The sequence below is a fragment of the Psammomys obesus genome, unplaced genomic scaffold, assembly GCF_907164565.1.
Source record: "Psammomys obesus unplaced genomic scaffold, mPsaObe1.curated_primary_1811, whole genome shotgun sequence".
NCBI lineage: Eukaryota > Metazoa > Chordata > Mammalia > Rodentia > Muridae > Psammomys > Psammomys obesus.
The window spans coordinates 465,886-478,269 of NW_026591598.1; the positions used below are offsets into that span (position 1 = coordinate 465,886).

General features: G+C 37.4%; 1 protein-coding gene across 3 annotated transcripts in view; it reads left to right on the top strand.

Moving 5' to 3' along the window:
- Positions 1–12,384, top strand: part of Foxj3 (forkhead box J3) — a 92,050-nt gene that overhangs the window by 2,143 nt on the left and 77,523 nt on the right. Inside the window, exon 2 of one of the 3 annotated variants that reach the window (XM_055611011.1) lies at positions 327–425. The exons of the other annotated variants lie outside the window; for them this stretch is intronic. The gene's annotated coding sequence lies outside the window, so the exon portion shown is untranslated. The remainder of the gene's footprint in view (positions 1–326; positions 426–12,384) is intronic. 3 annotated transcript variants of the gene reach the window in all.

Consider the following 12,384-nt stretch of genomic DNA (forward strand, 5'->3'; position numbering starts at 1 on the left):
TTTTCTTCAGGTGATCCCCATCTTTATGTTATATAGATGGGATTTAATTTTTGAGGCTTTTTTTTTTTTTTTTTGGATAAGCTTGAAGCTCTTTCCTGTTTGGTTTGGTATTGGAGTTGAAGTGACTCTTGTTTGTTTTGTGCTACTGGGGAGTTTCTTGTGCCTTTATTAGGTGTTTTGTGGATGAGTTTAAGAATGTTTATTTTGGCTTTCAGTTTATTAGTTTGGGTGAAATAAAACTTTGAAATCACTCTTTAGATGTGAAAAATTTTAGTATTCTCTTGTTTTCCACACTGAAGTTTTTCTTTATTTTACTTTTATTTTAGACAGTTTTATATAGGCCAGGCTGACCTCTAACTCAGTGTGGTGAGGGCTGGCCTTGAACTCTTGATCTTGCCTTTACCTCCCAAGTACTGGAATTACAGGTGTGTGTCACTATTACATTGTCGCCTTAAAATGTATTTTTGATACTTCCTTTCCCTTTATCTGATACAAGGTGTCAGTATCTTCTGTGTAGAGTAAAAGTATTTAAAATACAGATTCTATCTGCTTTCATTATGCTATGTATGGATGGGGCTGTGAAAAATAGAATGTTCTGATATATGCTGAGGCACATTTTTATAGTAAGGCAGTCGGCATTTGAATACTTCTGTAAAGTACAGTGCTGTGAAGTTAGATACATAGAGACACAAGGACTAAAATATGGGTGTCTGAAAGCTTCAGCTTGTGTTGAAAAAGTAATAGAAATTTTCTGTGCTTTTGGAGACGTGGCTTTATGCCTCATTCATTTGTGTGTATTAAACAATGGGAGACTCACATTTGAAAAAATATAAGTAATTTCCAGTGGTGAAGAAGCAGGTGTGTTCAGGGGATTAAGGTGATTTACAAAGGTGGAAAAGTGGCTGGTTACATGAGATCTATCACGGAGGATTCTAGGGCACATTGGTTGAGGATCTGTCAAGGATAGAGGATTTAGTTTGTAGGGTGCTGTAGTGCTTTAAGACAGTGAAATGATGTATATTGTTTCTGTGTCAGCTGAGTGCAGGAAACAGGAAACTGACAGGAATGCTCTTGGAGAGTTTTAGGAATAAGAGGATGGCCTGGCATAATAAACTGGTTGTGAAAATAAAATCAAAGCATTTATTGAATGCTTTAGAGTATTCCCAGAATTGTTGTAAGCTCTTTATATATATTTAATTTATTGTCTTTATCTTAAGGTCTTGTAATCATGAAGTGACTTAGGGCAGGCTCTTAACTGTACTTATTTAATCATCATTTATGGCAGGTCGTCAGGTGAGATGTAGATTTGCAGTGATGGGCCTGTAAGTGAGGCACCTGGACAGACATTTGTCAGCAGGGATGCAGTATAGTGGGAAGCTTGAGGAATTTGAGATTTTCCAGCAGGCTGATAGAAAAATAAAGCATTCTGAGAAGAACCAGGAAGTAATTTCTGCCCCAGAAGGTAAGAATTGGAACATGTTCTAAAAGGTAGGATCTTGACAATATTTAGTAGGGTTTTGTTTGTTTGTTTGTTTTCTTTCAAGACAGGGTTTCTCTGTGTAGCTCTGGCTACCCTGGACTCACTTTGTAGACCAGGCTGGCCTCGAACTCAAAGAGATTCTCCAGCCTCTGCCTCCCCAAGTGCTGAGATTACAGGTGTGCATCACCGCACCCGGCTGATATTTAATATTTAATTCACTTTTAAAATTCACAGACAGCGACCTTATTGCAAAGATAATTGAACTAGAGAAGAAATTTTGAAAGGAAGGTAACATGGTGAATTAGGTTTTCATAGGATCTGTAGAGATTTTATGCTGGTTAAAGTTTCCTCTCGTGTTGTTATTATTGATCATGTCAGAGTTACTCAATTATCAAAAACTAGTTTATCTTCAGAAAATAAACTAAAGCCAGGCTTGTGGTGGCATGTGTCTTTTATCCCAGTACTTAGGAGGAGTATCTCTGAGTTTTAGGCCAGCTTGGTCTACAGAGGAGTTCCAGGATAGTCAGGCTACATAGTGAAAACCTGTATCAAAAAGCCAAAAAGCGGTGGGGGGGGGGGGGGGGGGGGGGCATGGTCATCCCATCACTGGTGAGGGCAGCCAGGTCTATAAGGCTGTCTACAAGACAGCCAAGGCTTCACAGAGAGAAAAAAAAAAAATAAACTAGTGCTCTGAAGAGTTACTTTATTTTGTTGTTGTTGTTCTTTTTTTTTTTTTTTTTGTTTTGTTTTTTTGCCTTTCTGCATTTGAAACAGGTTCTCTGTATGTAGTGCTGACTGTTGTGGAACCCTCTGTGTAGACCAGGCTGGTTTCAAACTCATGGATGCCCCTGCCTCTGCCTCCTGAGGCCTGGGTTAAAGGCCTTCACAATCGTGCCCCTAAGTATTACACTATTTCACATTGACAGTCTTTTTTGTCTGACTTTGGCCTTGTTTTAAGGGTTGTTAGTAGAGTATGTGTTAGTATTTCAATCCCTTTTATTGCCAGATAGTTTAAAGTATGGATATGTTTTTGTCCATTCTTACTCATTTAAGCCCTTCATCGTCATCTAATCTTCACTCTACCAACTTTTCTAAGGCTATTATGCTCTACTAGTCATTAGGGATCTAAAGGTAAGTCATAGTTGGTCCTTGATCATGTGTAGAGCTCTCATGATTTATGTGTGTTTTCTAGTACATTATCTCATTGGTCACACAGCAAACCTGTGTTGTAGGAAAAACATTTTTAGGATGAAGTCATGTTAGGTGACCTTTGTACTTGAAGTGCTGGAGCAGGTGGCATTATTGGTTTTTGGGGGGTGTTGGTGGGGGGGGGTTAACATTCCCACCACTCTTGCTACTTGAAGGCTTCCTGTGTAAATTTCTGGAGAACTAAGGGGACTGGGAAATCTGTATCACCCAAAAATCACCTCATTTTATTTAGTGACCCCTCTTTTTGGAAAAAACGTTCTGCTGTTTTGTGTGTCTCTGGTTGGCCTGGAATTTGAAGCAGTTCTCTGCCCCTACGTTGTTAGTGTTGGGATATATTATAAGTATCAGCCACAACACCTACCCTGGAAGTTACTGACTTTTTATGATGTCTCTTTGGGACTTAGAGTGAAGATTTAGCAGAGTTGTTACTTGTTTGCTCTGTGTACAAAAGAGTTTGTTTCTGTCCTTTCTTTTAGAACCTTAATGATGTTTACTGTGATGATAATAGGTAATGTTAGTAATAACTAACATTTTGAGATCTTATTTTAGCAAAGAAGTATTTAGAATACATTCATTATAGGATCCTTACAACAATCCCTAAATAGTAGGGGTTTTATTAGGAGATTTTTCACAGATGAGGAAATGGACACTGAAAGGTGAAATAACTTGCGTAAGAGTACATAGGTAGGAATGAAAAGAAGCAAGTGTTGACATTTCAGGGTCTAGTTTCAGAACTCAGAGTTAATCACTACAGTTTTGCTTACTGATTTATTAAGTCATATTAATAAGAGCTAACATTTCAAGGAAGAACATGACCAGAATATGAAGATTGGATTTTGAATATAGTTGGAGAAGCAGTAAAAAATTATTTGACATTGCATGAGCATTTCTTTTAATGGGTCCTAAGACAACATAGATGCTTAGACATCAGTGTGTTTTGTTTCATTTGTCGTAACAGCTTTTCAGCTAAAAACTACATACTTTCAGTGCTCTTCACTGTCATTGTTTTCTGTCCTGTAGCTCCCTCTTTGACAGTATTTAGAAACTTCAGCTTGGGAGCCAGAGCTTATTTGTACCTCTCTCTGGACTTTTCTCTTGGTTCAGATTTTGTTTTTATTTTGAACAGTTAGCTTTTCAGTTTCAGTTTGACACTCTACCTCTTTCTCTTCAAAACTCAGGAAAACATCACAGTGGCATTTCATAATAACTTTCAAAATTTTTGACCATCTTAATTGTCATAACTGTATTTCAGTGTACAAAAAGAATCAAAGTACAGTGTTTTTGCTAAAGAGATTGACTTATACTGAGATTTGGAAAGGCATCCTGCTATACAGGATTTTTGATTTAATGGAATTTGTTATAACCAGATCAGCAAGGCATTACTACTGTGGGCCATCTGTTGGGATATGGAAATAGCTTTGTTGCGAAGAACCAGATGTTGTACTTATATTTATAACAATGGCACTACTTATTTTAAGTAACCTTTTGTCGATAGGTACCTTTAGCTGCTATTCTATTTGATACATGATAATTTGATGTTTTTCAAACTGATAAATACTCTTGTACAATCAGGTCAAAACAAATGACTTACAGTGCCAAAATTTAATACTACAATAAGATAAGAACTTTTACTCCAATTTATTTTATTTTGGTGTGATTGGATCCATATTATCACCACAGTGTTTATTTTCCATCATCAGTGGGTGAAGTACTCAGACAGACCAGACTTAGGAAGAGGAACTGTTAGAATATAGTCTTAGGTGGTGAATAGCTCAGAGTTGAGTGTTTGCTGCAGTTATGAGGACTGGGGTCTGGTTTCTAGCCCTCATGTACAAAGCCCTGTATCCCCGCATATGCCTTTACTCCAGCTCCAGGGGATTCAACACTTTTCTGCCATGTGTTCGAGCTTAAGTCACAACTTGTACGCATGTTTCCACACATCCATACAGACACATACACATGAACAAAATAAATCTAAAAAAAGAAAGGGCTGTTAAGGTAGCTTAGTAAGTAAAGGTGTTTGCTGCCAAACAGCCTGAATTTGGTTGCTAGAATGCACATGGTGGGAGAGAACTGACTTCCACAAATTGTCCTCCATCCATTGTATAGGTACCATGGCATGCCTGTACTCCACCCCACGTACACATAAAATATGTAATAAAATGTAGTCCAAGAGAATTGTTAGAGTTCTCACAAGCTGCTTGTGCTTTTTAAAAAAAATTTTTTTTCAAGTCCTGTGTAGAGGAGAGTCTTGTGCTCAGTTGAAGAGTTGGCCATCACACTATGTCTAAAAGGAGGCAAAGTCAACCGACTTTCAGTCAAAATTTTCATCTTAAGTACAAAGCTGTGAGCTGCAACTGAATTCTTCCTAGCCAGTAAGAGCCCTGCTTAGTTGAATAGGATCAGTTAGAATTAGGGTTTAGTGCCAATGTATATGGGTTAAAAACCTTAGAAATTGGAATCTACTTTTGCCTAAGGTTAGCGCTGACTTTACTTTTAAACCATCAGGAGATCTTATTTTCTAATGCTAACTGAGATTTGGGAGAGAAGCATATTAGGGGGAGACTGCTAGCATTCAATAGTTGTGTCACATTTTATTTACAGAGAATTAGTTTGAGAGGAGGTTATAATATTCTAGAAATAGCGTATTGTTTATATTCTAGATTTTGGGTGATTATTATTAAAAATAATTTAAATAGAGTTTCTGTTGCTTGGTTTTAGAACTTTTGGAAATTAGTTTAGTCACAGAAGTTAACTAACATACAACAATCAAGGGTAGGCTGAGTGTTTGAATGAAGGTAGGGCATACTGTTGAGGTTGGAAGTGAGTGATTTTTCTGTTTTCCTTGAATATATGAATCTATAACACTTTATACAGGCTAGACAGGTAAGGTATGAAATAGATGAAATTGATGGTTTTATGTATAAATGGTTAGCAAACACCATCAGAAATACTAACTTTGTATGTCAGAAAAATTATGTTTCATATTATTTAGAGCATGTGTGCTTTTGAAAAATTTCCACTTTACATTTGGATGATGATTGATGTTGGATTTTTGGAACCTTGCAACAGTGCTGTAATAGAGGTAGGGTAACACATGAAGTCTATTGACAAGAGTGTCACTTAATTACTATTAGGAGAGCTGACACTGGAACCCATTTCATATATGCTCCTTCTAGTTTTTTTGTTCTGTTTTAGTTTTGCTTTTTTTTTTTTTTTTTAATAGAAAACTAATGAAGTTATAGTAAGGAGCAGACCTTAGATTTTTGAAGTGGAAGTGAAAGGCCATGGAGCTCCCAAATGATCCTTTAGATAGACAAGAGTGTATGTTATGATGCTGTGAAGCTTCATGTGAAATTAGCAGGGACAATTCTTGTTAAATTAGGTCCATTTCTAATCATTGGACTCTTTCTTACTTGAGTCTGCATCCCTGCTGTTAGTACTCTGGAGGTAAGATATGAAGAATCACAACGGGAATTTTAAGGCTTGCTAAGTAGTTGTTAGGTCTTTCACCTGCTTTCCCTCTAAATGGAAGCATATGCCAATATATTTTAGAGAAATTATACTTGTAATACAGTTCTAATGCAGGTGTCTGGGTTACTGTTGTAGATTGAGACCTGTTGGTAGGTGAGAAGACTGATCATACACAAGGAAGTTTTACTGAATAGAAATCAAAACAACAACAACAACCAGACTGGGAGAAAAGTATGACATTGGGTAATTTAAAATGTCTTTTTATTAATCTTTCTGTACAGTGAGCTTGTTTCACTCAGAAAATTTGATTTTTATGGTTCAGATAACAAATTGGAAAGTAAGTCTTTGGAAGAACAGTTTAAATACTTGTTTTTGTTGAACTATTTCTAAGAAGTTATACATAAGTTGGTTTGATAAATTATTTGACTATAGTATTATGGGTCAAGTTGTGAGTATATGAGATGATTTCAGGTTTTCTTTGTGTTAGAATTTGCTCATTTCAAGAAATTACTATTTTTTGGTTTCAGAACCATCTAAAAATCTCAGCTTACTTATAGTACTTATTTCTCAATTTAATTACCTGAAATGGCAATCTAGTTTGAACTGAAAATGAGACCTAAGGATTTATTTACCTGCTTCCATTATTTGACAGGCTTTTAATAAGAAAAACCAAATTGTTAATGTTTGTTTAAGGTACTGTTTTCAATTTCAAAAGGAAATTGACTTAATTTCTCTTATTTGTTTGCTCATATTTTAGTTACTTTTTTATGTCTAGACAAGTGAAAAACAAATAGTCCTTGCCAGCAAAGACAACAGTTGCTTAGTTTGAGAGATATCACAGAGCTGTCCTTCCCAGAATACTGGTGCCTGTGATTGCTTCTGATGACTAGTTCTGGAAAGGCATTGTTTAGTATGTTTGAAGAACTTAATGCATTTAGGGTTGAGGATGAATGGTTTTAAGAAGAGGATGAATGGTTTTAATAAACCTCATGGTTATTTACTTACAATAAAATGCTGAGAACCATTTATGTAAAGTATGCCCTTGAACCTGTGAGATGTCTTAGTAGATAAAGACAGTTTGCTCCAAGCCTGGCAACCTGAGTTTGATCTCCAGGACCCACATGGGATAGAAAGGAGAAAACCAGCTCCTGAAAATTGTCCTCTGACCACCTTAAGCACACACGACATACCCATAAATGATGAATGTCAAACAAACAAACAAACCCAAAACTGCCCTTAAGGAGCATTTCTTCAGCACCCTCTTCCCTGTTTTTGAGACAATGTCTTGGTATAGTCCAGGCTAACCTTGAACCCACAGTCTTTCTGCTTCAGTATCCCAAGTGCTTGCTTTATGGTATGTGCCATAAGGCTTGATCCTCTAAGGAACATTTGTTACTGAGATAGATAACTTAGGCATTCTGATTCTTTTTTTCCTTTGAGGGTTGGTGCGTTGAAGACAGGGTTTCTCTGTATAGCCTTGGCTGTCCTGGACTCACTTTGTAGACTAAGCTGGCCTCGCACTCAGAGATCCACCTGCTTCTGCCTTCCAGAGTGCTGGGATACAGGCCTGCCCCACCCCACTTGGTTTAAGCATTCTGATTTATGGAAGGTTATCAGATTTCTTTTGATACATGATGAAGAAATCTTACTCTAGTATAGAGGCAGGATTTAAGTAGTAAAATCCTGCTTTAAAAGACAAGTTGACCCCTTTTCTTGAGAGAGTGGAGACAATTTCTGTTTTTATCCTCTCTGCAGTTCAGTTATCTAATGAAGGGGCACCTGTTCTGAGAAATGTTAGATGACTTTGTCACTGGGGACAATCAGTGTACTTAGGCAAAGATCGATAGCTGTGATGTTACTGGTGATATAATCTGATGAGACCACGAGTGGGTATATGAAAAATGCTGAATGCTAAGTGACTGTATTTACTTATTAGAACATGTTGTTGGCATTTTTACATATTCATATAATCAAGCAGTACATAAAAAGGTATTTTTTCTTTGTTTGTTTGTTTCATCCTAACTGTGTTGTTTAAAGACAGGGTTTCACTGTGTAGCCATGGCTATCCTAAAACTCGATTTGTAGACCAGGCTGGCCTTGAACTCACAAAGATCCACCTGCCTTGCGTTCCCTCCTATTGCTGGGATTAAAGGTGCGAGCCACTACCACCCCACTTTTAAGAATTTTAATATTGCTGAAAATAGCATGTATCGAGTTACCTTTCCCTAGTATGATGAAAAAAATAAATCGTAGTTCCTAGATTATTGAGTTAGTCATTCAGGCCAATGAATTTTCCTACTAACACTTACAAGGTATGGCCATGTAGCTATTCTTCCCAAGCCTGTAGTCAGTGGCAGTTGAAAGGTGGCGGTGTGGCGTGCTGTACACCTATGATCCCAGCACAGGAGGGGAGGCAGGGGCAGGAGGTCAGGCTGCTGGAGGTAGCGACTCGAGTGGAGCAGGAGTGCCAGACTGAAGACTCTGTTTGAAAAGAAAAGTAGGGTAGTCTTTTATGTAGGTGCTAGCTGAAACAAAATGTGCTTGTAACCAATGTGTCTTTTTCCTCTGTGAACAGTAGAGCCCGTAGTCTGCCTTTTTTCACAAGATAATCCTTCAAACATTTAAATATTATTTTAACATATAATTTGAGTATGGTGTACATAAGGTCTTGTCAAATGGCAGTTAAAAGGCAGGTTGCCAATGACAGGTGTAGATAAAGAGCCATGGATTTACCAGAAAAATAATGGTTTTGCTTCTACTAATGAAGAATATTCACACAATATTTAGTATTTGAAATGAGATGAGATATGTGCATTTTAGGCTGAGAGAATAATCAGAAACTAAAGAGATGAGGTATAATGGAAGTTACGAAAAGAAGCTTCCCAAACTATACCAGGATATTAAAAATGTTCTATTATTGTTTCCTCAATACTTGTAGCTTGGCAGGAATTGTGGGAAATCAATAAATTGTCACATTTGGAAAAATACTAAATACCTTTTCACATACATTAACAAAGTTTTATGGAACTTTTTTTGTCTTTTGGAATAAAAAAATAGGTTTTTCTCACTTTTTGAGTACACATTAACAGCTAGGAAGCCTCAGGAAAATAATATTCTCAGTCTATGTATTAGAAGTGAGTTTCAGAGCTGGAAAATGTTTTCTTCTCCAAGCTAAATAGACCTAACTTCATGGCTTCTTCAGTGATTCTACATGTGATAGGATTTTCTTATTTTTTATTTTATTTTAGTGGAGACAGGATATTACTACTGCTTGGCCCTGGCTGCCCTGAAACTTGGAATGAAGACTAAGCTGACCTCAAACTCACAAAGTCCCCTTTCCCCCTAGTGCTGAAATCAAAGGTGTGCTCCACCACAGACTACAGACCTTTGGTTTCTAAACTCATAACTTGTATTATGAATCTTTTTCCTCAGATATTCATCTTTAAAAGAACTCTTAATATGCCCTGCTTAAACAGCACAGTACTCCAGTGTGAACTAAGTGAGGTGTTTATGAGGCTGTTACCCTCCTTGGTCTGGATACTAGCTTTCTAATGAAGCTTGAGACTGTATTTACTTTTTAGTAGCTGAGGCACTACCCTGGCTCAATCGGTTCCCATGTTGATTTACAAGAATTTCTTTGAATCTATTTAGAGAGAATTTTTTTTTAAGTGGAGCTATCAAGTGAGTGCCCCATTTTTTTTTCTGATTACATATATGTTGTTATCTCAAAGGTAATGTTAATTATTTGCTTCCTGAAATTTAAGAAAAGAAAGATAATTAATTGTACAGATACTGGAGTTGAATAAATAATACCCTAAGACTACAGACTACCTGTTCTATTGAATATGTGCAGAAGTATATAAAATAGAAGCTGGGCCTGTAATTTCAGCTGCTTGGGAGGCTACGGCAACAGGATCACACACTTGAGGCCTGCTTGGGCTGCAGAATAAGTTCAAGGCCAACTGGGAAATGTAGTGAGACTCTGCCTCAACATAAAAAATAATAAGAGATCTTAGCATATAGTTTAGTGAAAGAATGCTTATCAAACGTGTGGGATCTTGGGTTTAATCCTTGGTACTGTTGCCCATCTCCAGTATATAAAATAAAAAGAATTTTCATTTATTGGGGTTCAGCAGTTGAGAGTTACTTCATATACCTCAAGTGTCTTTTATTTCTTTTGTACTGATGTGCTACTTTTTATTTACTTTTATTATCATTACTCAAGAGTTTTTGAGACATGGTCTCACTATGTAGCCCTGATGGTCCTGGAGCTTGATATGTAGATCAGGCTGACCTCAAACTCATGAGCTCAACCTGCCTCTCCTGGGATTAAAGGCATGCACCATCATTTTATTGCATTTGACAAAATGTATAGTATTTTCTTTTTTCTTCTCATATGTATGTATGTGGGGTGCCTTTGTGTGTATTTGCATCCGTGTGTATGTATGTATGCATGCATGCATGCATGCATGCACATACATGTGTATGAATGTAGGACCAGGGTTGACAGTGAGTCTTCCTTAATCACTCTCCTCACTCATTAAAGCAGGGCCTTTCAGTTGAGCCCAGTTTTTTTCCATAGGTTTGCTTGAGGGAAGTCCTGTCTTTTCCTTGTAAGCACTGAATTCTAGATGGGCGGTTATTATGCCTGCCTGGTTTTATGTGGGTTCAAACTCTGGTCTTCGTGGTTGCACAGGAAGTCCTTTAACTTCTTAGCCATTTCTCTAGGAGTGGGTCATCTTCTCCCAAATTTAAATTGACAGTATTTCATGGATGTCACTTTATTTCCAGTACACAATCAAATTCCTGATAATTTTAAGTGCCTTTCTTTACACTTGGCTTTTAATTGAGTCAAGGTCCAGGCAAAGTCCATGCATTGCGTTTAGTTGTTTTTAAAATAAATTAAATTAAATTTTTAAATTTTATTCAAACCATAGTTCCCTTTACCTTTTTTTTTTTTTTAATTTTTTGTTTGTTTGTTTGTTTGCTTTTTGAGATTGGGTCCTCACTATAGGTAGCCCAGGTGCCCAGGCAGTCTGTGATGGTTAGTAACCTAACAGAATCTAGAATTAGCTGGCAAGGAGGTGGGCCTCTGTTTATGCCTGTGTGTGTGGATTCATCTTGATTCTATTTGGGTGACACTGGGATCTTGGAACTGAATTAAAAAGTAGGTATTTATTCATGCTTTCTGATTGTGAATGCTATGTGACCAGCTGCTTCAGGCTTTCTGTCACTCTGACTTTCCCTCCAGGATGGGCTGTGCTTTGAACTGTAAGCCAGAATTAAGACCCTTCTCCCTTAAGTTTCTTTTGTCTGTTTATTTATCACAGTAGCAGGGAAAGACATAGATACTGAACTAGAATTTGCTATGCAGCTAGGCTAGCCTTGAAGTATCTTCTTACTTCAGTCATCAGGTGCCATCATTATATGCTGAGCATACCTCACCTTTTTTCTGTTTACTTTTTGTCATCATTTGACACCTTTGGTTCTGTTATCTGTCTGTTATACAAAATTCTTTTGTATTACTTTTGAAACATGTAGCTGGCTTTTTTTCATCAGTTCAAGTGTTTTGGGAAGTTAAATACAAAACATATGCCAGGCATTGTGAGATGGATGGAAGTTATTTGACATGTATTAACCTACTAGGAACTAGAATTCCAGGGCCAGAGACAGGTGCATAGTGAAGCAGTATAGGGTAGATTTTTCTGCCCTCCAGTGAGTCATGCCTTAATTACAATAGCCTTCCTTCCCTCTTCTTCCCTCCCTCCTCCTCCCTCTTGGTAATGCTGACAGTGGAGTGAGTCTGCCTGCCTGCCTGCCCATCCGTTCGTCTGTCCATCCATCCAGTCTACTGATCCTGCCTGTCTACCTCCATCCATCCATCCATCCATCTATCTATTATCTATCTATTTATTTGGTGAAGCTTCATGTAGTCCAGGATGACTTTGAATTCATATAGCCTGGAACCACCATGAACTTCTGATCCTTCTGCCTCTACCTCCCCAGTAATAGAATAACAGGTCTGTGCCATCATGCCCTGTTTTAGAATCACCTGAATATAGAATAACAGGTCTGTGCCATCATGCCCTGTTTTAGAATCACATCCCTTTAATCATGTCCTGATTAGAGAACCATGATTGAATTTCTCTTGAATGAATCCAGATTATACCTTTCTGGTCTGTCAGTTATGCTTCTACTGGCTGTTTTTAAAAACCACTTTA